Source organism: Choloepus didactylus, chromosome 7 (assembly GCF_015220235.1).
Source record: "Choloepus didactylus isolate mChoDid1 chromosome 7, mChoDid1.pri, whole genome shotgun sequence".
NCBI classification, from domain to species: domain Eukaryota; kingdom Metazoa; phylum Chordata; class Mammalia; order Pilosa; family Megalonychidae; genus Choloepus; species Choloepus didactylus.
In genome coordinates this window covers 56,004,586-56,031,051 of record NC_051313.1, presented here as the reverse complement: position 1 = coordinate 56,031,051, position 26,466 = coordinate 56,004,586, and the positions used below count along the sequence as shown (strand labels likewise).

Here is a 26,466-nt window from a genome sequence, read left to right as displayed (position 1 = left end):
AGTGTCAGTTGTGGGAGCTGGGGGTGGGATGTAAGGTGGTTAAGCCAAAGTCTTTGAAGTCAGACTCGTGGGTCTAAATTTCTGGCTCCAACACTTGCTACATGTGTGTCCCAGGAGGGGACATGTGACTTCTCCTAGCCTAAAGCCTCAGATTTTTCATGTGGGATCAAAGTAATCAAATGATAGACCTGACACAAGAAAATGAGAGAATCCACATGAAGTTCATAAAGTATAGAAAATGCTTAAGCAGAATGCAGTATTGTTGTTGATGCTTATTATTTCCACAGATTGAAGGCAGCCTGCCAGGCTGGATGTTTTCCAGTTTATTTCCTTATTGAAAAGATTATTGTAGGATTCAGATAAAAATTATAAAATATTCCAGCATGTGTACACACAGGATACTAACATGGTGAAATTTATAAGGCATCATATGATCCAGATAAGCTAACAGAAATCAATAATGGCTGTTACTCGGATTTTCCCTTCTATTGCGTTCATTTTATTTTGGTTTTGGCAAACCCACCACATCTTCATCTAAAACCCTGGGAGCTTGAATTTCATTCTTACCTATCATATTGCTGACAGTGTTTCATATTTGTTTTCTTTCTCTTTAAGAATCATTTTACCAAATATCAACTGCCCAAGTATTCTCTGACATCCATGCCTGTATGTGGGTCCAACTTGTATTATTTTCACTCATAAAATCAATAAAATAGCCATAGACATAAAATACACATTTATATTGTATATAGAAAATGGGCATTCCATGGGTAGAGACAAATTTAATGTGAAGAAATCTTCACAATGGATTTATATCAGATTTTTGTCAATTCATAATTAAAGACCCTTCTATGATACATCAATCCACATTCTTGCCCTAACAAGAAGAGCACTCCAAATAGAGATCAAGCATGTTTTGATAGAAGAGTTTCAAACTTAGGAAAAAAATACAGGAGATGAAATTGAAACTTCAGGGCCCATGGACCTCACCCCATGATGTTTAACCCATTTTTGTTTAAAATAAACTACAGTTAATATTTTTAATTTGGTTATCATTTAAATGAATCATGTGTTAGCAGTATTTGGGGGCATGTTAATGACTTTCCTATTTAACAACAATGTAATTTAGGGCAATATCTTCTAGGAAATTATTTCAAGATGGCTTAGTCCCCACATTTTTTCAAAATTATTTTGTATCTCATTTTGCTCTTTGTAGTTCTGGAGCATCTGAAAGCAGATTATGTTGCTTAATTTTCATGATAATGCCTCTTTTCTTCACAGATAGCTTAACTTTTTCTTCAAATGAGCATTCCCTATCACTGGATGCTATAGGTAATGAATTAAAGATGATGTTTTCAATGGTAAAAAATAACTTTAAGGTTCAAAACTAAAACAATGACTGTAGCCTACTTTACTAATTACCTCTAATCGTCACCTCCCTGCCAGTGCAAAGATCCAAGGAAGGTGTTTATGAAGAATAGCTGCTGAATAGATACAAGCACAACATTAAAAAGCTACCCAAATATTGGAAATCTCAATATGGACTTCTATCACAAAATCCAGGCCGGGGGAGAAGACTCAATGATATGGGTCAAATAAGAATGAATAATATGCATAGTTTTCTTGAAAAATTCCCTTCCTGGATGGTGGTGGGATGAATATGTAAAAAAAAGAGACAAGAACTATGGGTCATTGTCCCCACAGTTGCCAAGTCTTATCTAGGTCTGCTGGCTGCGCAAATACAGAACAAGCAACCAATATCAACATTTGGTTACTGCCTTTTTAATACAGTGTTCTTACCTACTTAAAATCATGACTCCATCAATATTTGGGACTCTAACCAATCAAACTGGGGACATGTATTCCCTTGGAAGTGATTTAGAAAGGGAAAGGTAGAAGTTTCCTGGAGACAAGAAGCCAGGAAGGATTTTTCTTCTTTGGTGAAAATGTCAAGACTGTTGCTGAGTTAATGATAATGCCTTCCTTACCTCTCTAAATATGTTTAATTAACTTGAACAAAACCAGTTTATCTCAAGAGTCTTTAAATGGCTACTTACATTTTTAAAGGGGAACAAATTCAGCCTAAACTCTTAGCATGCTTGGTGTTTTTCAGTGGGTACTAAAAGGATATGAGTGGGCCTGGCCTACTCCAAAACTGTTATGAAACTTTGCTGTCTTCTTGCAGGGCAAAAAGAAATCAGGAAGATACAGGCATTTGTTGTAACAAGGAGTTTTATGGCAGTTCTCAGTGGTTCCTGTTGTATAATAAATTTTATATAACAGAACAGTAAAATAGTTGAGATTTCTGATATAATCACATATGATTCAAATTAATTTAGTCTCAAACTTCTCAATTATAATGTATCACTAAATATTCAAATCTTCCCATCCAGCTCAGAATCTTCTTATTCCTTATTAGAAACTCAGTCTTGAAAATGCCCCAGTTGTGGAAGGTCCTAAGGAAGACTCACCCTCACGTATCCTACAGAGCTGTATGGTTAAAATTCCTTTCACTCAGTAAGTTCTAGCCCATGCAGTTGATCAAAGATATACTGATATTTTGAATCTTCAATTCATCATAAGCCAAACTTAAAACGTCCAGACACTGGAAAACAGACTCAGAGGACTGAAAGTAGACCCTGAAAGACTGAAAAGAGAGGAAGAAAATTGCAAGGGGAATTATTGCTCAGCAAAGTCATAAAGAAAGAAACAACTTGGCACCTAGTAAAAGGAATTAAGTTCCTTTACCTTTGACAATTGGAAAAGTATCTGAGAATGTGCAAACAAAACTTGAGAGCAGGCTAAACAAGTGTGGATGCTCTATGACCAAGAGAGTTTTAGAAGCTGGAAAGTGACAGTGGCACAGGGTTAGGGGCAAAGGAGGGGAGAGACGGCAGGTCTGATGAGATGGAACTGAGTTTTCTTATCCATTTGTATGATTGGTATATTCTTGTGTGCTGTATGTAATAGAAGAGAGGGAGCTACTTATGTAGTGCAAAGCACCAGGTCGTGTCTTTGAGGGCACAGAAATCACCTTTATGCATGCAGTGAAATTCCAAGCAAATTAAAACAGTCTATGATTTGACAAGAGAAACAAGGGTATACAGGTTCCTGAAGGCAAAACCCAGCATGTGAAAGTTTGCACAGTGGTCTGAAAGTCAGTAGTTAAGGAAGAGGTTAGCACATTGTAAAGACTGGGGCGACAGAAATTCTAAAAATTTATAGGCAGTCATTATAGCCACAATAATTTGCATAATATGTAGTATTTCTCCCCTTTACAATTTTTAATACAACTCTGATCTAAGCAAGTAATTCATCAATCAGTAGTACAAAAAGAGGTTTAGAGAAGCTATTTTCATATATGGGATCTCAAAGATCATAAAATGTTGATAGTATAAAAATTTTTCATTTTATCATTAAAATGCATTTATCAGTATGTAATAATGAAGGTGACAGATTTTTTCATTTGACTCCATTTACTCTGACAATTGCTTGAAATGCATTAGTGAGCATACATGTTAATATGTGTGTTTACCATTTAAAATAAAAGCTTGCTTTGCAGAAAGAGTTATAAAATTTACAACAAAGTTTAACAGTTTATGATAAAAGTAATAATATCAATGTTGAAAAGGTATATTTTATAAATATAATTTTGTAGATTAAATTCCATAGACTGAAATCAAATTCCAGATAGTCATTTATATTTGAAACTTGAGTGCTAATAAAATGTCTAATTTTCATTGAAACACAGTTAGAGAAGGCAAATGTCACTAGTAAGAGAAAGAGTACTCCACAATTAAAATACTATACTGCACTATTGCACTTAGTATATGACTACAAATTTTCTTCCTTTTCCATTTTTAATTTGCTTTATGAAAAATAAGGAAAACCAAATGCATAAGTAAAGGAGGTAGAATAAAGTAATCTCTTTATCTCACTTCTGCTCTTTGAATTGTTTGGCATATAACATGAATCACTCTTAATTAAACCCCTGATATTAACATTCTTATGATTTCCTTGCCAATTAGATGATACATTATAAATTCTTTATAGAAATTAAAGTTTCCTTTGATTATTTTCTAACAAACTCTCAGTGTCATAATTCTGACTATTTAAAATACAAATATTTCCTTTAATTATTTTCTCACAAACTCTCAATGTCATAATCCTGGCTATTTAAAATACAAAATCTACAGTGTATTTAATAGTTTGTACTTTTGTAAATTTCCCTAATGCATAGCTCAGTGTCTCTTAATATTTTTTTCTTTAGGTTCATTTTCACTGGAGGCAGAAATATTGTCAATTAAGAAAATTTCTTTTCAAAAACTTTTCGCTTATATTTTTTTTTTTTCCTTAAATAAAAATTTATTGACTTTAAATAATATTGCCTCATGTTGCATGTAATAAAATTATCTACACTGTAGAAAATCGGGATGTATTTTTTTTTAATTCAGTTTTATTGAAATATATTCATAAACCATACAGTCATCCATGGTATACAATCAACTGTTCACAGTATGATCATATAGTTATGCATTCATCACCACAATCTATTTCTGAACATTTTCCTTACATCAGAAAGAATCAGAATAAGAATAAAAAATAAAAGTGAAAAGAGAATACCCAAACCATCCCCCCATCCCACCCTATTTGGCATTTAGTTTTTACTCCCATTTTTCTACTGATTTTTTTTCAATTTTTTAACTTTGTTTATCAAAAAGTTAAAAACAAACAGGCAAACAACAACCAAAAAAACCCCACAACATTTCAAACAAAGCAATGGATTAAGGAAAACAAATAACCTAAAATAACTACTTTGCTTCCAATATGTTCCTACCATACCCCAAGAAAATTAATAAACCATGTCCAAACAGAGGAGTAAGAAAAACAAATAATCTAAAATAACTACATTGCTTCCAACATGTTCCTACCATACCCCAAGAAAATTAACAACCCCTAAGAAAACAAAGGAATAAGAGAAAAAAAAAACCTAAAATAACTCTATTGCTTCCAACATGATCTTACTATATCCAAGAAAGTTTACAAACCATAATCATTCCTGAGCATTCCCATAACCTTGAGATTACCCTCCATAGTTTATCTGTTCTTATTAGATTATCATTCCCCCTCCACTAATTGGTATCTCTAGGTCCCCTACATTCTACAGTATAAAACATTGTACATTTTTCACAGAATTCACATTAGTGGTAACATACAATATCTCTCTTTTTGTGCCTGGCTTATTTTGCTCAGCATTATGTCTTTTTTTTTTTTTTTTTTTAATCTTCATTTTATTGAGATATATTCATATACCACGCAGTCATACAAAACAAATCGTACTTTCGATTGTTCACAGTACCATTACATAGTTGTACATTCATCACCTAAATCAATCCCTGACACCTTCATTAGCACACACACAAGAATAACAAGAATAATAATTAGAGTGAAAAAGAGCAATTGAAGTAAAAAAGAACACTGGGTACCTTTGTCTGTTTGTTTCCTTCCCCTATTTTTCTACTCATCCATCCATAAACTAGACGAAGTGGAGTGTGGTCCTTATGGCTTTCCCAATCCCATTGTCACCCCTCATAAGCTACATTTTTATACAACTGTCTTCGAGATTCATGGGTTCTGGGTTGTAGTTTGATAGTTTCAGGTATCCACCACCAGCTACCCCAATTCTTTAGAACCTAAAAAGGGTTGTCTAAAGTGTGCGTAAGAGTGCCCACCAGAGTGACCTCTCGGCTGCTTTTGGATTCTCTCTGCCACTGAAGCTTATTTCATTTCCTTTCACATCCCCCTTTTGGTCAAGAAGATGTTTTCCGTCCCACAATGCCAGGTCTACATTCCTCCCCGGGAGTCATATTCCATGTTGCCAGGGAGATTCACTCCCCTGGGTGTCTGATCCCATGTAGGGGGGAGGGCAGTGATTTCACCTTTCAAGTTGGCTTAGCTAGAGAGACAGGGCCACATCTGAGCAACAAAGAGGCATTCGGGAGGAGGCTCTTAGGCACAACCGTAGGGAGGCCTAGCCTCTCCTTTGCAGCAACCATCTTCCCAAGGGTAAAACCTGTGGTAGAGGGCCCAACCCATCAAACCACCAGTCCCCTATGTCTGTGGTCATGTTAGCAACCATGGAGGTGGGGTAGGCGAATACTCCTGCATTCTCCACAGACTCCTCAAGGGGGCACTACATCTTTTTTTTTTCCTTGTTTTTTTTTTTAACTTTCCCTTCTTTTTTAAATCAACTGTATGAAAAAAAAGTTAAAAAGAAAACAAACATACAATAAAAGAACATTTCAAAGAGACCATAACAAGGGAGTAAGAAAAAGACAACTAACCTAAGATAACTGCTTAACTTCCAACATGTTCCTACTTTACCCCAAGAAAGTTACCTAATATAGCAACATTTCTGTGAACTTGCTCCTACTATATCCATCAGAAATTAACAGACCATAGTCATTCCTGGGCATCCCCAGAACGTTAAATAGCTTATCTGTTCTTCTTGGATTATTGTTCCCCCTTCCTTAATTGCTCTCTATTGCTAGTTCCCCTACATTCTACATTATAAGCCATTTGTTTTACATTTTTCAAAGTTCACATTAGTGGTAGCATATAATATTTCTCTTTTTGTGCCTGGCTTATTTCGCTTAGCATTATGTCCTCAAGGTTCATCCATGTTGTCATATGTTTCACGAGATCGTTCCTTCTTACTGCCGCGTAGTATTCCATCGTGTGTATATACCACATTTTATTTATCCACTCATCTGTTGAAGGACATTTGGGTTGTTTCCATCTTTTGGCAATTGTGAATAATGCTGCTATGAACATTGGCGTGCAAATATCTGTTCGTGTCACTGCTTTCCGATCTTCCGGGTATATACCGAGAAGTGCAATCGCTGGATCGAATGGTAACTCTATATCTAGTTTTCTAAGGAACTGCCAGACTGACTTCCAGAGTGGCTGAACCATTATACAGTCCCACCAACAGTGAATAAGAGTTCCAATTTCTCCACATCCCCTCCAGCATTTGTAGTTTCCTGTTTGTTTAATGGCAGCCATTCTAACCGGTGTTAGATGGTATCTCATTGTGGTCTTAATTTGCATCTCTCTAATAGCTAGTGAAGCTGAACATTTTTTCATGTGTTTCTTGGCCATTTGTATTTCCTCTTCAGAGAACTGTCTTTTCATATCTTTTGCCCATTTTATAATTGGGCCGACTGTACTATTGTCATTGAGTTGTAGGATTTCTTTATATATGCAAGATATCAGTCTTTTGTCAGATACATGGTTTCCAAAAATTTTTTCCCATTGAGTTGGCTGTCTCTTTACCTTTTTGAGAAATTCCTTTGAGGTGCAGAAACTTCTAAGCTTGAGGAGTTCCCATTTATCTATTTTCTCTTTTGTTGCTTGTGCTTTGGGTGTAAAGTCTAGGAAGTGGCCGCCTAATACAAGGTCTTGAAGATGTTTTCCTACATTATCTTCTAGGAGTTTTATGGTACTTTCTTTTATATTGAGATCTTTGGTCCATTTTGAGTTAATTTTTGTGTAGGGGGTGAGGTAGGGGTCCTCTTTCATTCTTTTGGATATGGATATCCAACTCTCCCAGCCCCATTTGTTGAAAAGACCATTATGACTCAGTTCAGTGACTTTGGGGGCCTTATCAGAGATCAGTCGGCCATAGATCTGAGGGTCTGTCTCCGAATTCTCAATTCGATTCCATTGATCTATATGTCTATCTTTGTGCCAGTACCATGCTGTTTTGGCAACTGTGGCTTTATAATAAGCTTCAAAGTCAGGGAGTGTAAGTCCTCCCACTTCATTTTTCTTTTTTAGAGTGTCTTTAGCAATTCGAGGCATCTTCCCTTTCCAAATAAATTTGATAACTAGCTTTTCCAAGTCTGCAAAGTAGGTTGTTGGAATTTTGATTGGGATTGCATTGAATCTGTAGATGAGTTTGGGTAGAATTGACATCTTAATGACATTTAGTCTTCCTATCATGAACATGGAATATTTTTCCATCTTTTAAGGTCCCCTTCTATTTCTTTTAGTAGAGTTATGTAGTTTTCTTTGTATAGGTCTTTTACATCTTTGGTTAAGTTTATTCCTAGGTACTTGATTTTTTTAGTTGCTATTGAAAATGGTATCTTTTTCTTGAGTGTCTCTTCAGTTTGTTCATTTCTAGCATATAGAAACATTACTGACTTATGTGCATTAACCTTGTATCCTGCTACTTTGCTAAATTTGTTTATTAGCTCTAGTAGCTGTATCGTCGATTTCTCAGGGTTTTCTAGATATAAGATCATATCATCTGCAAACAATGACAGTTTTACTTCTTCTTTTCCAATTTGGATGCCTTTTATTTCTTTGTCTTGCCGGATTGCCCTGGCTAGCACTTCCAGCACAATGTTGAATAACAGTGGTGACAGCGGGCATCCTTGTCTTGCTCCTGATCTTAGAGGGAAGGCTTTCAGTCTCTCACCATTGAGTACTATGCTGGCTGTGGGTTTTTCATATATGCTCTTTATCATGTTGAGGAAGTTTCCTTCAATTCCTACCTTTTGAAGTGTTTTTATCAAAAAGGGATGTTGGATTTTGTCAAATGCTTTTTCAGCATCTATTGAGATGATCAATTGATTTTTCCCTTTTGACTTGTTAATGTGTTGTAATACATTGATTGATTTTCTTATGTTGAACCATCCTTGCATGCCTGGAATAAACCCCACTTGGTCATGGCGTATGATTTTTTTAATGTGTCTTTGGATTCGATTTGCAAGTATTTTGTTGAGGATTTTTGCATCTATATTCATTAGGGAGATTGGCCGGTAGTTTTCCTTTTTTGTAGCATCTTTGCCTGGTTTTGGTATTAGATTGATGTTAGCTTCATAAAATGAGTTAGGTAGTGTTCCATTTTGTTCAATGTTTTGAAAGAGTTTGAGTAAGATTGGTGTCAGTTCTTTCTGGAAAGTTTGGTAGAATTCCCCTGTGAAGCCATCTGGCCCTGGGCATTTATTTGTGGGATGATTTTTGATGACTGATTGGATCTCTTTGCTTGTGCTGGGTTGGTTGAGGTCTTCTATTTCTTCTCTGGTCAGTCTAGGTTGTTCATATGTTTCCAGGAAATTGTCCATTTCCTCTACATTATCCAGTTTGTTGCCATACAGTTGTTCATAGTATCCTCTTATAATTGTTTTAATTTCTTCAGGATCTGCAGTTATGTCACCTTTTGCATTCATTATTTTGTTTATATGGGTCTTCTCTCTTTTTGATTTTGTCAGTCTAGCTAGGGGCTTGTCAATCTTGTTGATCTTCTCAAAGAACCAACTTTTGGTGATTTTTATCCTCTCTATTGTTTTTTTGTTCTCTATGTCATTTATTTCTGCTTTAATCCTTGTTATTTCTTTTCTTGTACTTGGTTTAGGATTGGTTTGCTGTTCATTTTCTAGCTTCTTCAGTTGATCCATTAGTTCTTTGATTTTGGCTCTTTCTTCCTTTTTTATATATGCGTTTAGTGCTATAAATTTCCCCCTTAGCACTGCTTTTGCTGCATCCCATAGGTTTTGGTATGTTGTGTTCTCATTTTCATTCGTCTCTATATATTTAGCAATTTCTCTTGCTATTTCTTCTTTAACCCACTGATTGTTTAGGAGTGTGTTGTTTAACCTCCAGGGATTTGTGAATTTTCTAAGTCTCTGATGGTTATTGACTTCTAATTGTATTCCATTGTGGTCAGAGAATGTGCTTTGAATAATTTCAATCTTTTTAAATTTACTGAGGCTTGTTTTATGTCCCAGCATATGATCTATTCTGGAGAAAGTTCCATGAGCACTAGAAAAGTATGTGTATCCTGGTGATTTGGGATGTAATGTCCTGTATATGTCTGTTAAATCTAATTCATTTATCAGACTGTTTAGGTTTTCAATTTCCTTATTGGTCTTCTGTCTGGTTGATGTATCTATAGGAGAGAGTGATGTGTTGAAGTCTCCCACAATTATTGTGGAAACATCAATTGCTTCCTTTAGTTTTGCCAGTGTTTCTCTCATGTATTTTGTGGCACCTTGGTTGGGTGCATAGACATTTACGATTGTTATTTCTTCTTGCTGAATTGCCCCTTTTATTAGTATGTAGTGGCCTTCTTTGTCTCTCAAAACATCCCTGCATTTGAAGTCTATTTTATCTGAGATTAATATTGCTACACCTGCTTTCTTTTGGCTGTAGCTTGCATGAAATATTTTTTTCCATCCTTTCACTTTCAGTTTCTCTGTGTCCCTGTGTCTAAGATGAGTCTCTTGTATACAACATATTGATGGTTCATTTTTTTTGATCCATTCTGTGAATCTATATCTTTTAATTGGGGAGTTTAATCCATTTACATTCAACGTTATAACCGTGAAGGCATTTCTTGAATCAGCCATCTTATCCTTTGGTTTATGTTTGTCATATTTTTCCCCTCTGTCTATTAATATCCTTTATTGTACCCATACCGAACCTCTTTAGTACTGAACCTTTCTCCAAGTCTCTCTGTCCTTTCTTTGTTTCTCTCTCTGTAGGGCTCCCTTGAGTATCTCCAGTAGGGCAGGTCTGTTGTTAGCAAATTCTCTCAGCATTTGTTTGTCTGTGAAAAATTTAAGCTCTCCCTCAAATTTGAAGGAGAGCTTTGCTTGATAAAGTATTCTTGGCTGGAAATTTTTGCTACTGCCTTCTTGCCTCCATGGTGGCTGCTGAGTAGTCACTACTTAGTCTTATGCTGTTTCCTTTGTATGTGGTGAATTGCTTTTCTCTTGCTGCTTTCAGAACTTGCTCCTTCTCTTCTGTGTTTGATTGTGTGATTGGTATATGTCTCGGAGTGGGTTTATTTGGATTTATTCTATTTGGAGTTCGCTGAGCATTTATGATTTGTGTATTTATGTTGTTTAGAAGATTTGGGAAGTTTTCCCCAACAATTTCTTTGAATACTCTTCCTAGACCTTTACCCTTTTCTTCCCCTTCTGGGACACCAATGAGTCTTATATTTGGACGTTTCATATTATCTATCATATCCCTGAGGTCCATTTCGATTTTTTCAATTTTTTTCCCCATTCTTCTTTTATGCTTTCGTTTTCCATTCTGTCATCTTCGAGGTCACTGATTCGTTGTTCAACTTCCTCTAGTGTTGTACTATGAGTGTCCAGAATCTTTTTAATTTGGTCAACAGTTTCTTTAATTTCCACAAGATCATCCATTTTTTTATTTAGTCTTGCAATGTCTTCTTCATGCTCTTCTAGTGTCTTCTTGATTTCCTTTGTCTCCCATACTATGGTCTCATTGTTCATCTTTAGTTCTTTGTGTAGTTGCTCTAGGTGCTGTGTCTCTTCTGGTCTTTTGATTTGGGTGCTTGGGCTTGGGTTATCTATATCGTCTGGTTTTTTCATATGCTTTATAATTTTCTGTTGTTTTTGGCCTCGTGGCATTTGCTGAACTTGATAGGGTTCTTTTAGGAATTGTAGACCAATTGAAGTCCTTATCTCTAATTTATCAGATCTACAGCTTCGTGGAGTACACTTTCTCTAACTAACCGGCAGGTGGCGTCCACGAGCCACCTGTTCTCCACAAGCCAGTTCTCCCCTGCTTTGCCTTTTTGGTGAGTGGGGGAGTGAGTCTTGTGGGGTCCAATTGGTGTACCAAGCTTGCGTGTGTAGTTGGTGTTGCCTGCCCTGTATATGGGGCGTGTTTCTGGGCATTCAGGGAGGGGGGGTGGCTCTAACAATCAAGTCTCCCTGGTGATCCTGGAGTTTTAAAGCTGCTGCAATAGTCTAATCCTTCAGTTCAGTCCTGCCACAGTTTGTCTCTGCCACTGACCCACAAGTCCTTGGTATTGGCGTATGGCTCCTGAGACTTGCAAGTGGGCCCCTCTTCCAGGCCGTGCACCCTGGGTCCTCTGTTGAGGGATGGCTGTGCTATGTCACAGGTGAGTGCCGTCCCCCCAAGGCAGTTCTGGGCTGCTGGGCTGTGTAGGGAGGCTCCCAGTCTGCTGAAATGATGGCTGAATGGGGCTTTGTTAATTCACACTGCTCTACCTTCCCAACTCTGGGACAATCAGCTGAGGTTGCAGGGAAGGCTAATGTCCACGCCCAGTTTTGTGGTGTGTGCCTGTTATTTGAAGCACTTCCATCACACTGGGTTGTCTGGGGCAGTTCTGGGCTATGGGGCTGGCGATGGGCAGGAGTGTTTCCTGTCCACCAGGATGATGGCTGTGAGTGGACACCCCCCTTTTCTTGGGAATTTGTGGTGTTTAGTGAATTTTCTCAGCCACTGGATTATTGCATTTTGTCTCAGAGCTCTCCTAGTTCTGCTCTTGACTTGACCTGCCCAAATAGCAAGTCTTTGAAGCTTTCTGTATTGGGCTTCTTCGAGTAATTGTTTTAGAAAAAGAAAAAAGGATTAAAAAACAAACAAACAAACAAACAAACAAACAAACAAAAAAAAACGGGCCCTCCTCAGAGATCTAATGGGTTATTGAAATGCTAAGAGACAAAGCAACCAGGGCCATTAAGGAAAGGTCCACAGGGCAGAGAGATCAGCTTTTCTTCAGGATTTGCATATGCGCCTCCGGGCCCTTCCCCTTTCTATGTTCACCAGAACTCCAAAAATCCTCCGCTTTTATTTTGGAGTTTTTCGTGTTGTTTTTTTTCTATGCCTGTCTCCTCTCTGCTGGGCTGGCTGCTCTCAGATTCTCTGGTGTCTGGTCTCAGTCTATCTATGGTTGGAGTTTGAATCAGTAGAATGAGTTTCCGATAAGGGCTGCCACTGCAGTTCTCCCTTCTCCTTCCCGGAGCTGACAGCCCCTCCTCCCCCGGGACTGAGCCTGGCAGGGAGGGGCGCGGGTCCCCTGGCCGCAAAAACTTACAGATTTCGCTGATCTCAGCAGTTCCACGTTTTCATGAGTGTTGTATGAAGTATGCCCAAAGTCAGATTGCTCTGTGGTGTCCAGTCCACGCAGTTCCTGGCTTTCTACCTACTTTCCTGGAGGAGTAACTAAAACATACAGCTCACCAGTCTGCCATCTTGCCCCGCCTACCTTCGCTTATATTATGAATCCTGGAAAATGAATTTGATGAATTCTGGTTAAAACACATATGAATTTTAGTGTTCATTTCAATGTCAAGAACAAAAATGTTGGTCTGTGTAACATTCATTACAGAACCTACACTCTCCCATTCTATGGAAATTCTGTTAAGACCTGGACCCCAGCCCACTACCTGCCTTATGGTGGGTATGTTGCCAAGGTCTACCAGTTCTCCATTTCCCGAGCTTAGAGCTGTTGATTAAGAAGTGAGCATGGGACACAAGATGTGACAATAGAGCCCTCTGGAAGTCTTGTTGCCACCACATGGGGTAAAACAGGAGCAAGAGATGCAAATAGAGACGCAGAATATTGAGGGTACCATTTGAGCATTTGGATTGAGTTATGCCTGAAGCTAGCGTCACTCCTAGACTTTTCAGTTTTGGAAGCCCCTCCACCCAGGCAATCATGTCTAAAGTCATTTCAGTGTCCTCCTGGAGAGACAATGAGCCAGAAATAGAACACCTATTTCTTTATTCTCTTTTTTAGAACCCATATAAAATCAAAATGTTTTCATACGGAAATCCCGATATGTTCCAAAGTAATTTGGGCAGAGAATAAAAATATATTTTCAGGGCCCCCTGAGGAATTGGAGAAAAATGCGGAAATGTTGGACTTCCCCACTTGAATTATGGCTGATACTCCCACAAACATTGAGGACTAAAAATTTAGTAAGATGAGACCTTGATCTTGGGGCTTGCCCTTATGGAGCTTGTTACTACAAAGGAGAGGCTAAGCCTACTTATAATTGTGCCTAAGAGTCTCCCCCAGAGAAACACTTTGTTGCTCAGATGTGGTCTCACTCTCACTAAGCCCACTCAGCAGGTGAACTCACTGCCTGCCCCCTCTACGTGGGCCATGATACCCAGGGGTGTAAATCTCCCTGGCAACATTGGACATCACTCCTGGGGATGAGCCTGCACCTGGCATCATGGGATTGAGGAAATCTTCTTGACCAAAACGGGGAAATGAAATGAAACAAAATAAAGTTTCAGTGGCTGAGAGATTTCAAATGGAGTCAAGAGGTCATTCTGGAGGTTATTCTTATGTGCTATATAGAAACCCTTTTTTGGTTTTTAGTGTATTGGAATAACTAGAAGGAAATACCTGAAACCATCAAACTGCAACCCAGTAGCCTTGATTCTTGAAGATGATTGCATAACTATGTAGCTTACTTGTTGTGACTGTGTGATTGTGAAAACCTTGTGGCTTCTATTCCCTTGATCCAGTGTATGGACAGATGAGTATAAAAATGGGAACAAAAACCAAATGAAAAATAGGATGGGATGGGAGGGATGGAATGCTCTTTTTTACTTTTATTCTTATACTTATTTTTATCCTTTTGGAGTAAGGAAAATGTTCAAAAATTGATTGGGGTGATGAATGCACAACTATATGATGGTACTCTGAACAGTTGATTGTACACAGTGGATGATTGTATGTTATGTGAATATAGCTCAATAAAATTGAATTAAAAAAAAGTTTTCATACAGCTTCTCAGCAACCAAAGTGATTTATGTTTCTTAAAGATTTCTGCCTGGATAAAGTCTTCCAATCAAATTTTTCTTTAATTATTTTCCCTCTTCTTACCCAGGCCACAGTCCACTATCTCCCTAGACTGCTCTTTGGCATCCAGAATACGTCACAATGACACCACTTGTCCACAAATATAAAACTATATATACAAAAGGTTATTCAGTGCAGCATTATTTGCAATAGCAAATTTTGGATAGAATGTAAATATTCATCCATATAAGAGAGACTAAATAAATTATGGAACCACCACATGATGAAGTACTATTTAGCCATATAATAAAAAGATAATTTGCTATGAACTTAAGTGGTACATTTCCAGAATATATACATTATTAAGTGAAAAAGGAAGGCTCAGAAGAGTGTATACAGTATAGTACCCTTTGTGTAAGAGTACAGGAGAAATAGATATATATTTTTCTATTATATGTGTGTGTGTGTGTGTGTGTGTGTGTGTGTGTATATATATATATATATATATATATATATACTATATATTATGTAATATATTAAACACATATTTAGGCATGCTCGTAGAAAAAAATAGAGAATAATGAAAATGATTATCTTTGGAAGCAGATATGAAAAAGATTAAAGAAATGCAGGGGTGGAGATAAAGCTCTTTTTCACAGATCAGTTACAACTCATAAATGTAGAAAGAATGTCAGAATTAGAAAAATAAACATACTGTTTTGCAACCTCTAATGCAATAATTGAAATCAGACTCTCAATAGATGCTAAAATCATTGTGTAAAAGTTTCATGGAACAAGATATTTGTACCTCTTCAAGGTATGACCCCAGAGATTAGTCATTAATTATTAACAGGAAAGAGTGGCTCTTTACCATTGAGAGATTTGTTGGCCAACTTTTGTACCATCAATGAGAGGATAACCTGATATAATGTCTTCCTTAATGTGAAAGAATGATATATACAATAGTATCTATGTACTATTCTTGCCAAAGAAATTAACCCAAATCTATTCATGTGGAAACAAGAAAAAAACAGAAAGGGATGTATTCTAACACATCAATTCCTTGGAATCATCATCAAATGCAATATTATGATAAAAACAAAAGATGGGGAGAGACAGTTCAATATTAAGAAACTAAAGAGTCAAAACCAAATACAATTTGCAAACCACAAATGGATCCTGGATTTTAACAAAAAAGATTCTAAAAGTCATTTGAATAACAATTGGGGAAAATTTGGACTGCATATTCAATGATACTTCTAAATTAGTGTTAATTTTCTTATGGGGCACTGGTATAGCGGTTAGGTAGAAGAATATCCTTTTTCCTAGGAGATTCATGCAGACGTAGCTATTGGTGAAATTTTAGGGTGCTTTCAAATTACTTTCAAGTTGTTCATAAAAAAAGTATGTGTATTTAAAGAAAAAATAATTTCAGCAAAATGCTAATTTGTGCATCTTTAGCCAGGTACAAATCGCATAGGCACTCATAAAATTCCTCCAACTTTTCTACAGGTCTGACTTTTTTACAAAATGAAAATGCATAAAAATAACAAAACCTCTTATTAGAATTGCTATCTTTAGAACATATCCTATTTTTATTTTAAAAATGAATAAAATAGAAATAATCAATCTGGTAAATCTCTATCCAAAGGAAATTTTCCAAATACAGTTCTAATGTATGTGCCCTGACATTTGCTGGAGTCCCTGGAGAAAACCTGCTTGCAAAGTTGAAACTTAAATTGAGAGGCATCACTGGAATTAAACCACTTCTGAAATATTTTCTTATTGGGTTTGATCAAATAAAGATGATAAGAGAAAATCAGATTGCAAAACATTTACTCCCAAATACTTCAGCCACCCCCAGGTCACTGTATCTTTCAGGGTTTGGAGTTGCTAAAGAAATGAAAACAAAGGACAAAAATCAGACATGACTGGATTTTAGGAGGTCAGTTGGCATCATCAGAACTTAGTCTTGCCCTCTCCATCTCCTAGTTTTACTTTCCTTTGCATTGGTGGAGTTGTCAGGCTGGCTCTCCCGTCATGCTGGCCAGATGTCTGTTCAGCAGCTCCAGTCTCACTCTCTCACATCTCTAATAGCTAGAGAAAGTTCTTCTCACTCCTCTAACATGTTTCCATCTGTTATGATTGTTTGTTCTTGGATTAGACACCTGTCCTGAAGAAATCCCTGGGGCATGAGAGGATCTGATTTTGGCTTACATTGCCTAAATCTAAAAATGGAGTCACATCATAGCAGCTGGGCCACTTGAACTAAAAGAGGAGAGGTTAATTCCCAAAGCCAAATCTGGATTCTCTTTAATATAAAAAGAGGGAATGAATACTGGGCAGGCAAAAAACAACAGCTGTCAGTACAAACATCATGGTCATTTCTGGACCCTTGTATCACACATTATATTTTATGTTATTTTCTTCACATTTTGTGACTTCATAGAAGCTACAAGAACAATCTCTCAAGATTTAAAAGTTCTCTTCTAATGAATATCCTCCCATATTCTTTTTTATAATAGGATGAACTATCTCAGATTACAAATTTCTTGATTTCCCATTCATCTTTTTTAATGCAATTTTATTGAGATATAATCACACAACATACGGTCATTCAAAATGTGCAACCAGTTGTTCATAATATTGTCATATAGTTGTGCATTCATCACCCCAATCAAACTTTGAATGTTTTCATTATCCAAAAAATGAAATAAAGATTAAAATAAAAAAGAACATCCAAAACATCCCATTCCCCTCCTCCCTCCCATTGTTCATTTAACTTTTTTTAATACAGATATATTCACACACTCTACAGTCATCCACAGTGTACAATCAATTGTTCACAGCACCATCATACATTTGTGCATGCACCACCAGAATCAATTCTTGAAACTTTGTCTTACTCCAAAATAAAAATAAAAGCAAAAAGAACACCTAAATCTTTCCAGCCCCGCCATCCCACCTTATTCTTCATCTAATTTTTGTCCCCATTTTCCCACTTATCTGTCCATACACTGTATAAAGGGAGTGGGAGCCACAAGCTTTTCACAATCACACAGTCACACTGAGCAAGCTACATAGTTACTCAATTGTCTTCAGGAATCAAGGTCACTGGGTTGCAATTTGACAGCTTCAGGTATTTCCCTCTAGCCATTCCAGCACACTAAAAACTAAAAAGTGATATCTATGTATCGCATAAGAATACCCTCCAGAGTGACCTCTGAACTCCATTTGAAATCTCTCAGCCACTGGAACTTTATTTTGTTTCATCTTTTCCCCCCTTTTGGTCAAGAAGATCCTCTCAATCTCACAGTGCTGGGTCCAGGCTCATCTCCAGGAGTCATTTCCCCTGTTGCCAAGGGGATTTACACCCCTAGGTGTCATGTCTCACACAGAGGGGAGTGCAATGAGTTCACCTGCCGAGTGGGCTTAGAGAGAGAGGATTTCCCATTCACTGTTAATGAACTGAACACAGTTACTACTCAGTGCAGTTCATTGGAAATTATAAATCTTTTCTGTATTAATTTCTTTCTCATTAGATTTTATGCTATTCAATTTCTACTCATATTTCCACAAAGTTAAATTAAGTGTTGGATACTAACTGCCAAAGTGAAGATATTCTGAACCAAGGATGATACATTTTTAATAGAGACAAAGTTGTCACAGTAATACATTAATTTTCTAGAGTGTAAGGTGCCTTTTGCTCTAGTAACAACATATATCCATCACTTTTGCCTTTCATTATTGAAATAAAATAGTTTTTGATGAGCATGAAAGGGCACCACATTATAAACTATCATTACTATTTTTACACAACACAAAATAAACAGAAAATGTGGAAATAATCTTGTAAAGTTGAATTTTATGAATGGCTACTCTTCTTATTAGGATTAAAAAAAACCTATATCCTTAATAATTCATTACGGTTTTAATGACCTATATATATTGAGACCTAATATATCAGATCCCTTAGTACCATTTTTTTTACAGTAGTATATTAATCAACTTTTGCTTCAACAACAGACAACCCTAAAATCTCAATGGCTTACAATATTTATTCTCACTCATGTTGCATGAGTGCTAAGGGCTGGCTTCAGCTTAACTGGGCTTTGCTAGATTTGTTTTCCTCCACTGGGCTTTACTGTGGTTGATTTATTTTATTTTATTTTTTATAAAATCAAAAAGGAAATATAAGATTGAGGCTAATTTGTAGTGGTACATTAACTTCATCTGAGCTCAGAAGGTCTCTTAGTAGACTATGTCATCTTTTCTGGTAGAGTAGAGTTTGTCAATATTTGTTGTTAGAAGATAGTCTTACCATTTCTTTGTTCTTATGCAAAAAATTCTTAAATTCATTTTACAAATTATGAAAGCAAACTGTTCAAAAGGTGAATTCTGAAACCATGGTTGGTATAGCAAATTAATATATCAAAATAAACAAAAATTTCATCCAAATATTTACATTTTTAAAAGACATTTAAAAATAGGCTACTTATTACATGTGCTTAAACAAACCATGTGTGGAACTGAATTCCATTCATTATGGAGTTAGTTTCTGCTCAATACTTACTGATGCTATAGTTGGCCCTTGGCATCTGAGGATTTAAGAGTTTTCAATTGTTCCCAATCTATGCTAAAAAAAAAAAAAAAAAAAAATGACAACCAATAAATTACACATTTCTGAGGCCCTAATTTGCATCTCAGAAGTGGTGGGACTGGTACTCAAGGCCAATTACTGAGGAACGAGAGGGGAGTACCCTGTCTTGGTGCGGCTCTGCCACTGCCTACTTATCACCAGTTATTCAATAAAGCTTTCTAGAGGCCATTTAAATTTAATAATTATACCTCACCACATTACTATCTATGTTCTAGTAGTTTCACATATTCAATATTCACGAAATATTTTGGAACATATTCCTTGAGAATATGAACGGGCTTCTATATATATTAAACAACAAACAATGCACAGTTTCTTAGAGCTCACAAAGCTTTTTTAAAAACAAACTAACAAACAAAAAACCACTAAGGATTATACAGTCCAGTTAAAAACTCAAACACTTCGTAATACAGGTAAAGAAAGTTTATAGTCCAGCAATGACAATATAAGTAATTTGGCAGCTTAGTGCCTTCTTGCAAAGTGACTGACAACTTTAGAATAACTTCTGTCAATGGCTCTGGCTCAGATGCTTAAGTACTTAAACAGCTTGAAAAGGTATTCTGTGCTGTTTTTTTCCTCTGTGGGTATGGGTATGAAAGGGCGCTACATTAAAAAGGAAGAGAACGAAGACAGGTACAAAATTAAACAGCCACTAAAATTTCATTTATCTTACTTTACATTATGTGGGAGAATACAGCTTCAAGACAGAGGTGGAAGAGCCTTACATCTGTTTATACTATTTAACTTTGCTGTTTATTCAGACTGACAATAATCCTGTGCCAGTTTGAATATATTGTGTCCCCCAAACGCCGTTATCTTTGATGTAATCTTGTGTGGGCAGACAATATCAGTGTTGATTAGATTGTAATTCTTTGAGTGTTTCTGTGGAGATGCGCCCCACCCAGCTGTGGGTGATGACTCTGATTGGATAATTTCAATGGAGGTGTTGCTCCCCCCATTCAGGGTGGGTCTAAGTTGATAACTGGAGACATATAAAGGAGCTGGCAAACAGAAGGAACTCAGTGAAGCTGCAGCTGTGAGTGATGTTTTGAAGAGGAGCTACAGCTGAGAGAGACACTTTGAAGACAGCACAGGAACTGCAGATGAGAGACAGTTTGAAGACGGCCGTTGAAAGCAGGCTCTTGCTCCAGAGAAGCTAAGAGAGGACAAATGCCCCAAGAGCAACTGAGAGTGACATTTTGAAGAGGAGCTGTGGCCTAGAGAGGAATGTCCTGGAAGAAAGCCATTTTGAAACCAGAACTTTGGAGCAGATGCCAGCCACATGCCTTCCCATCTAACAGAGGTTTTATGGACACCATTGGCCACCCTCCAGTGAAGGTACCCGATTGCTGATGTGTTACCTTGGACACTTTATGGCCTTAAGACTGTAACTGTGTAACCAAATAAACCCCCTTTTATAAAAGCCAATCTATCTCTGGTGTTTTGCATTCTGGCAGCATTAGCAAACCAGAACAAATCCCAAAGTTGATTTACTAGCTATATCAAGAGTAATTCTCTAAAGGTTTTTATGAAGTCTTATTTAATTTTGGTTCTGAGAAACTTAAGTGCCTAAATTTTAAAAATTTTCCAAATTAACTAAAAAGGGGCCATGTCAACAACCAAAATCCTCAAAAGATTAGATAAAAACAATTGACTATTTAAGAAATATTCAAACTCGTTTCTTTAACACATATTAGGATTAGTTGGAATATATCTCTGCAACTATAATTTGACCTGCTTAGTCTGATGACCAAGGCCATTTTTTTTCTTAATACAGAGATGTGTCTATGAAAGAAAGAAACTCTTTTTAAAAAATCCCCGAGTAGGTCTAAAATCATTCTAGACCTAGCCTCTGGGAATAACTCAGTTGGCACAAGTGTATTATTTTCTTTTCATTAAAAAAAAGGGTGTGAGGTAGGATTTTATATATCAAAGTCCGCAGAATTTTCACATTTCACAGTTTTGTTGCTAGAGAGGTCCCCAAATTCCTTGAACCCATCTGGAAAGTTTCCTGAGTGTGTGCTTTATAGTAAACAACAGCAAAATACCAAAACAATTCTATTGCTAACAAGCTGCTCCTCCTGCTTGTGTGTTTAGAATACCAGCTGTAAAACAGCAATGCAACAATAACAATAGAATGCTAATTTGTGTCAGTGGGGATCTGAGTTATTCTAAGGAAGAGCCAAATTGTTTCCTTTAAAACATCCAAGGGCAAACATTCCTTGAGTTTTGGGGGGAGATCATTTTAAAAAGGTCAATAAGGAAGAGACAGTAACACTTTATTTAGTATTCTGAAGGAATACTTCAGGTAGTTCAACAATGATTCTGGTAAGACCAACTGCTCACATACATACACATGCACACACATAGATTTTGATGGTTTAGGAAAAAACAAATTTGTTACTTTAGAATCACGACACACTCTGATTGCTCAGTCCACACAAATAGGAGTTACCTTCTCTGGTGACATGGTTCCTCTGCACTAATTCGCATCATGCCATAAAACATAGGGCAGGATACGTAAAGACTGAATTGTTGCACAAAGGAGCATTTACTCATCAGATTGCACTGATCTCTTCTGTGCCTGTTTCCTGGGCAACCTTCTTGGTGAAGCTTTATTGATCTGATTCAAAGCCTTTTCAGGAATCCAGCTCATATCAATATCATTCTGACTTGGTATACCCACTTATACTTTCTTTATTGGTCTTTTGCACTTTCTAGATTTTAGGGATTGATGAAGGCCAACAACATCAATGAGTAGTAGCCCAAGACCAGCAAGGAACATATACATAAAGATTGTTTCTCCATCTAACCCATCCTCTCTTTCAATAATTGTAACTGTTTGACTGAAGACAGCATTTTGCCATACATTGCCATTCAAATATTTGTAGTTCAGTTTGATGACTAGACCAAAAGACCTCCCACCCATGGGCGAAAGTTGCCTGTCTCTGGGGTGGCACTACAGTGTTCAGAGGAACAGCTGTGAAATTCTGGATATGAAACTGTTAGTCCTGAGGATAACATAATGAGGCATCTGGGGATTCAACAATAAAGTCTTCTGTATGCTTGTTTGTAAAGCCTACCAGGAACTGCACAATGTTATTTGCTGGAAAATCTTCTCCTTTTACAAATAGGATAGTTGTATCTGCACTTGGTGATGCTTCAGGTTCACCAAATACATCTTCTTCTTTTCCTTCTGCCAAATCTGTGGGTTCTTCTTCCACTTCGGCTACATCATCTTTATCTTCAATTATTGATCTTCCACCATTTCTTCATCCTCTCTAAGATCTTGAGCCACTGTGAATGACCCTCCAGGGCCATCTCTGAGCAAGAGGGTGGCAAGCAACACAAGCAAGGAAAGCAGGAGCAGGTGGGGGAAGAGTAACAGTGTGGATGGTTGGGTGTCCAGCACCGGCAGGCGAGCACTCTCTGAGGCTCAGCGGTAATGGCGTCAGTCTTCATTGGTCCCGGATGCAAGTGATTTTTTGATTGAGGAGGCTGTGATAGAGGAAAAGATCACTATTTGACAAATCCAATTTTCTATAATTATTAACAAAAGTAGAAGAAAAAGTGTCAGTAAAAGATGGAATAAGAGATGTTAAGTACAAAAGACCCTAAAAGCTTCGTACTGCCATAAACACTCATATTTGCTAACTGAAACGATTTTGTAAAGAGAAGAAATGAATATGGACTGAGGTGGTTGCCTCTGGTAATGATGAAGTAACTTTCATTGGAGTAAACTTCTAGCTGATAACAAGTAAAAACTCTGGATGAAAACTTTTTTTTAAAAGTACAAAATATATTTAAAAAAATAAAAATTAACCCACACTCAACTGCTTGAAGTCGCTCTAGGGCAACCAAAAGCAAACAGAATTTAAAGGGGGGGTGTGATCTGCAAATGAAAGGAAGTAAATTAACAAGGAGCCCATTAAATCAACTTTTCCCTTGAGGGCACTACTCCATCCATTTCACATACAAGATGTATAACTCAATAGAAAACAGTAGTTTCATTGGAATGAAGAGTTAGATAAACTTGGAGCCTGCCAGGAAAGCTGGAAATGTAAGCATAAAATCCTGAAAAGAAGGAAGCCACAGAAAGAAAATCCCAAAATCTCTGTAAATATTCCCCTCAAATACTTTGATTTATACCTAAGCTGAATATATGGAAGCAAAGATCCAGGGATCCCAGCAGGAAAAACATTTTAAAACAGCCTTAAATGATATAAAGCTGCTATAAAGAGATTTCAGTAGCTGCCCAGTCCTCAAGAACCAGAGTTTGAATTTCAAGTTTTGGCAAGTTAAAGAGACTTGATAAACACTTCGAGTTTTCCACTATAGCCTTAGAACATCTACCCTTAGGAGTGAAACCAGGTTCAAGGGGAAAACAAAAACAAACCTGATCTGTCAAAACCTACAACTAAGATTCTAAAGATAAATGTGATTTTCCCAATAGCATAACAGCTCTTTAGGGGAAAAAATCTGAAGTGGAAGATTTCAGAATACCGAGTTTATAGGAAGTTTTATCCACAATGCAGAAAACAATAAATACTAGATGTGTGAAGCACAAAAAGGTGCAACATTTTCAAGAGGGAAAAATAGAAGCAAACAGACAGTTGAAGAAGACATTGGACTAAGTAGACTAGATTTTAACAACTAATATAATTGTGTTACATATTCTATAGTACAAGGATATAATGGTATGGGGTTGGGGAATTTCAGGAGAGATATAAAAATTCTTAAAACAAGCAGCAAAAAGGATCAAATGGATATCCTAAAACCAAGATATACCATAAAGGAATTGCTGTTCACACATATGAAATCTATCACTCTTTTGTGGCTATTTTCAGGATTTTTCTTCATACTTGTTTTTCAACAGCTTGATTATGATGTATCTATGTATAGGTTGCTTTGCATTTTCCTTTTGGGAGTTTTCTGAGCTTCTTGAATCTGCTAGTGAATGTCTTTTGCCATCTTTGGGACATTTTTAGACTTTATTTCTTCATATGCTTCTTCTTATGCTCTTTGCTCTTTCTCCTTACCTTTCTAAACTCTGATGACATGAATGTCAGTCCTTTTGGTATTGTCCTATTGAGGCTCTGTTTACTTTCTTCAATCTTTTCCTCTCTCTGCTGTTAATATTGGATAATATCTAATGATTGATCTTCAAGTTCACTGGCTGTTTCCTCTGTAGTTTCCATTCTGTTATTAAGCCTATCAATTATTTTTTTAAATTACTGTTTTAAAATTTTTCAGTTTTAAAAAGTCCATTTGTTTCTTCTTCATATCATTTGTTTACTGCCACTTTCTATTTTTCCATTTGTTTCTACAATGTTAGCTATTACCTGATGAAGCATGCTTATAACTGCTGATATATAGCATTTGCCTGATAATCCCAAGATCCTAGTCATTTTTCAGTTGGAATCTGTTGATTGTATTTTTCCTTGTGATTTGAATTTTTCAGATTCTTTGTATGACAAGTAATTTTGGATTGAATCATCAACATTTTTATTATTATAAGACTTTGATTTTTATTTTTTGGCAGTCAATAGATAAAGTTAGGTGCAGGCCAAAAGTTCCAGTTTACTTTCTGTGGGTTGTTATTTAGACATCAGTTCAGTTTCCAAAGCATTTTCAATGCTATTTGGATTAGTCCCACATTAATGCCACCCAGTGGGAATTGGACAGATTTCTACTCTGTAGCTCAGTTCTCAAAACCTTTGATATGTTATTTAGATGAGATCCATGTGTGTGCAGTTTAAAGGAGAGCCCAGAAGTTTGTACACAATTTTATGAGGTTGCTGTCTTGGCCTGTCTCCTCTCTGTGATCTTCCCAACACTTTCTACCTTCCTTGGGTTTCCCTTTCCTGTCCTCTGGCCAGAAACCTGGAGATTTTGTTTCTTTTACTTCCAGACACTTACTGAAACTGTGTTTGCATCTGGGACCAATTAGTGGGAGAAGAGAGAGAGAGAAAGAGAGAGAGAGAGAGAGAGAGAGAGAGAGAGAGAGGGAGAGAGAAACAATAGAATCCACTTTGTGGTCTTGGAACCAAGTTTCTCTGATCAGAGAGAGGGGTTTCCCTCTCTGAGTTCTAGGTGCCTACTTTACCACTTCCATTGCTGTGTGGCTGCCACTACCACCACAATATTGCCTGTGGCCAGGGGTGGTAAAGCATTTAAAAATGAGGGGAATTGCAGGGTATTTTCCCCACTTTCTCCAATCTTTGTAGCCTTTCTTGCTCACAGACCAGAAAGAGTGTTTTCTCATGGATCTCAGGCAGCCTTTATATTGGAAATCTAAAGGGAAAATATATTACAAACTCATGACTAGTTCTGTAGAACTCTGAATTCTGGTCTCCTTCACAGCAATACCTGCTACCATGTGCTTTTCAGGGTCTTTGGATTGCTGTTCCATGCATTCTATCCAAGATTTGGAGTTGCATTCAGTGAGAGATACCAGGTGGGGTATATTTACCCATCTTCTGCAGAATCAGAACACTACATTCCTCAATAATTTTAAATGGACATGGATTGGAATGAAATGAAGGATGATAGAGGTAAGGAAAATAAATGGAGAATATTTGAAGTGGCCATAAAATTACAGATAGGAGGTCACAGGAGAAATATGGTAAGGACAAACTAGTAGTGTTTTCAGTGATTCATGTGTCTTAGTGAGTTGACTGGAAATCAGCATTCAGGAGCCTGAAAGTGCATTTCAGAGAATTACCCAAGTGATATGTCTGACACAATCAAAATTTCTCCTAATGAACATCTTTAGAGATCTTAGAAAAGTCTGTTGTTGAAGATAAAATTCTAATTTGAAGAATCAGTGTTAAAATAGTGAATAAATAAGCAAGAGCAGTGATCAAAACAAAACGCTGGGGTTATTAATCTGGAAATATTCTCACATCAATCACTGTCCGGTAATTTCAAGGCATCTTGCTTGAAAGTGATTCCATTTCAGTTTTAAAAGGTCTCAGTAATTGGCAGGACTAAAGTCAGATCTTTATTTCAGTATTGTATCTGTGTCAAAGTCTTCCTGGTCTTTAACATTCTCTTAGTTGCTCTACCCCAGCCAGGCGCAAATGTGCTGTCAACATTATTTCCTATGCTTCAGTGTGAAAACAGCTACGGGCAATTTTCACAAGCTAAATGATTTTCTTCTTGCATGGCCATGCAAATCCAGTGTGAAATTCAA

At 36.9% G+C, this 26,466-nt stretch overlaps 1 pseudogene; it reads right to left on the bottom strand.

The window, feature by feature from the left end:
• Positions 1 to 21,822: 21,822 nt before the first annotated feature.
• On the bottom strand, positions 21,823 to 25,683 carry LOC119540571 (annotated as a pseudogene).
• Between the last annotated feature and the right edge of the window lie 783 nt (positions 25,684 to 26,466).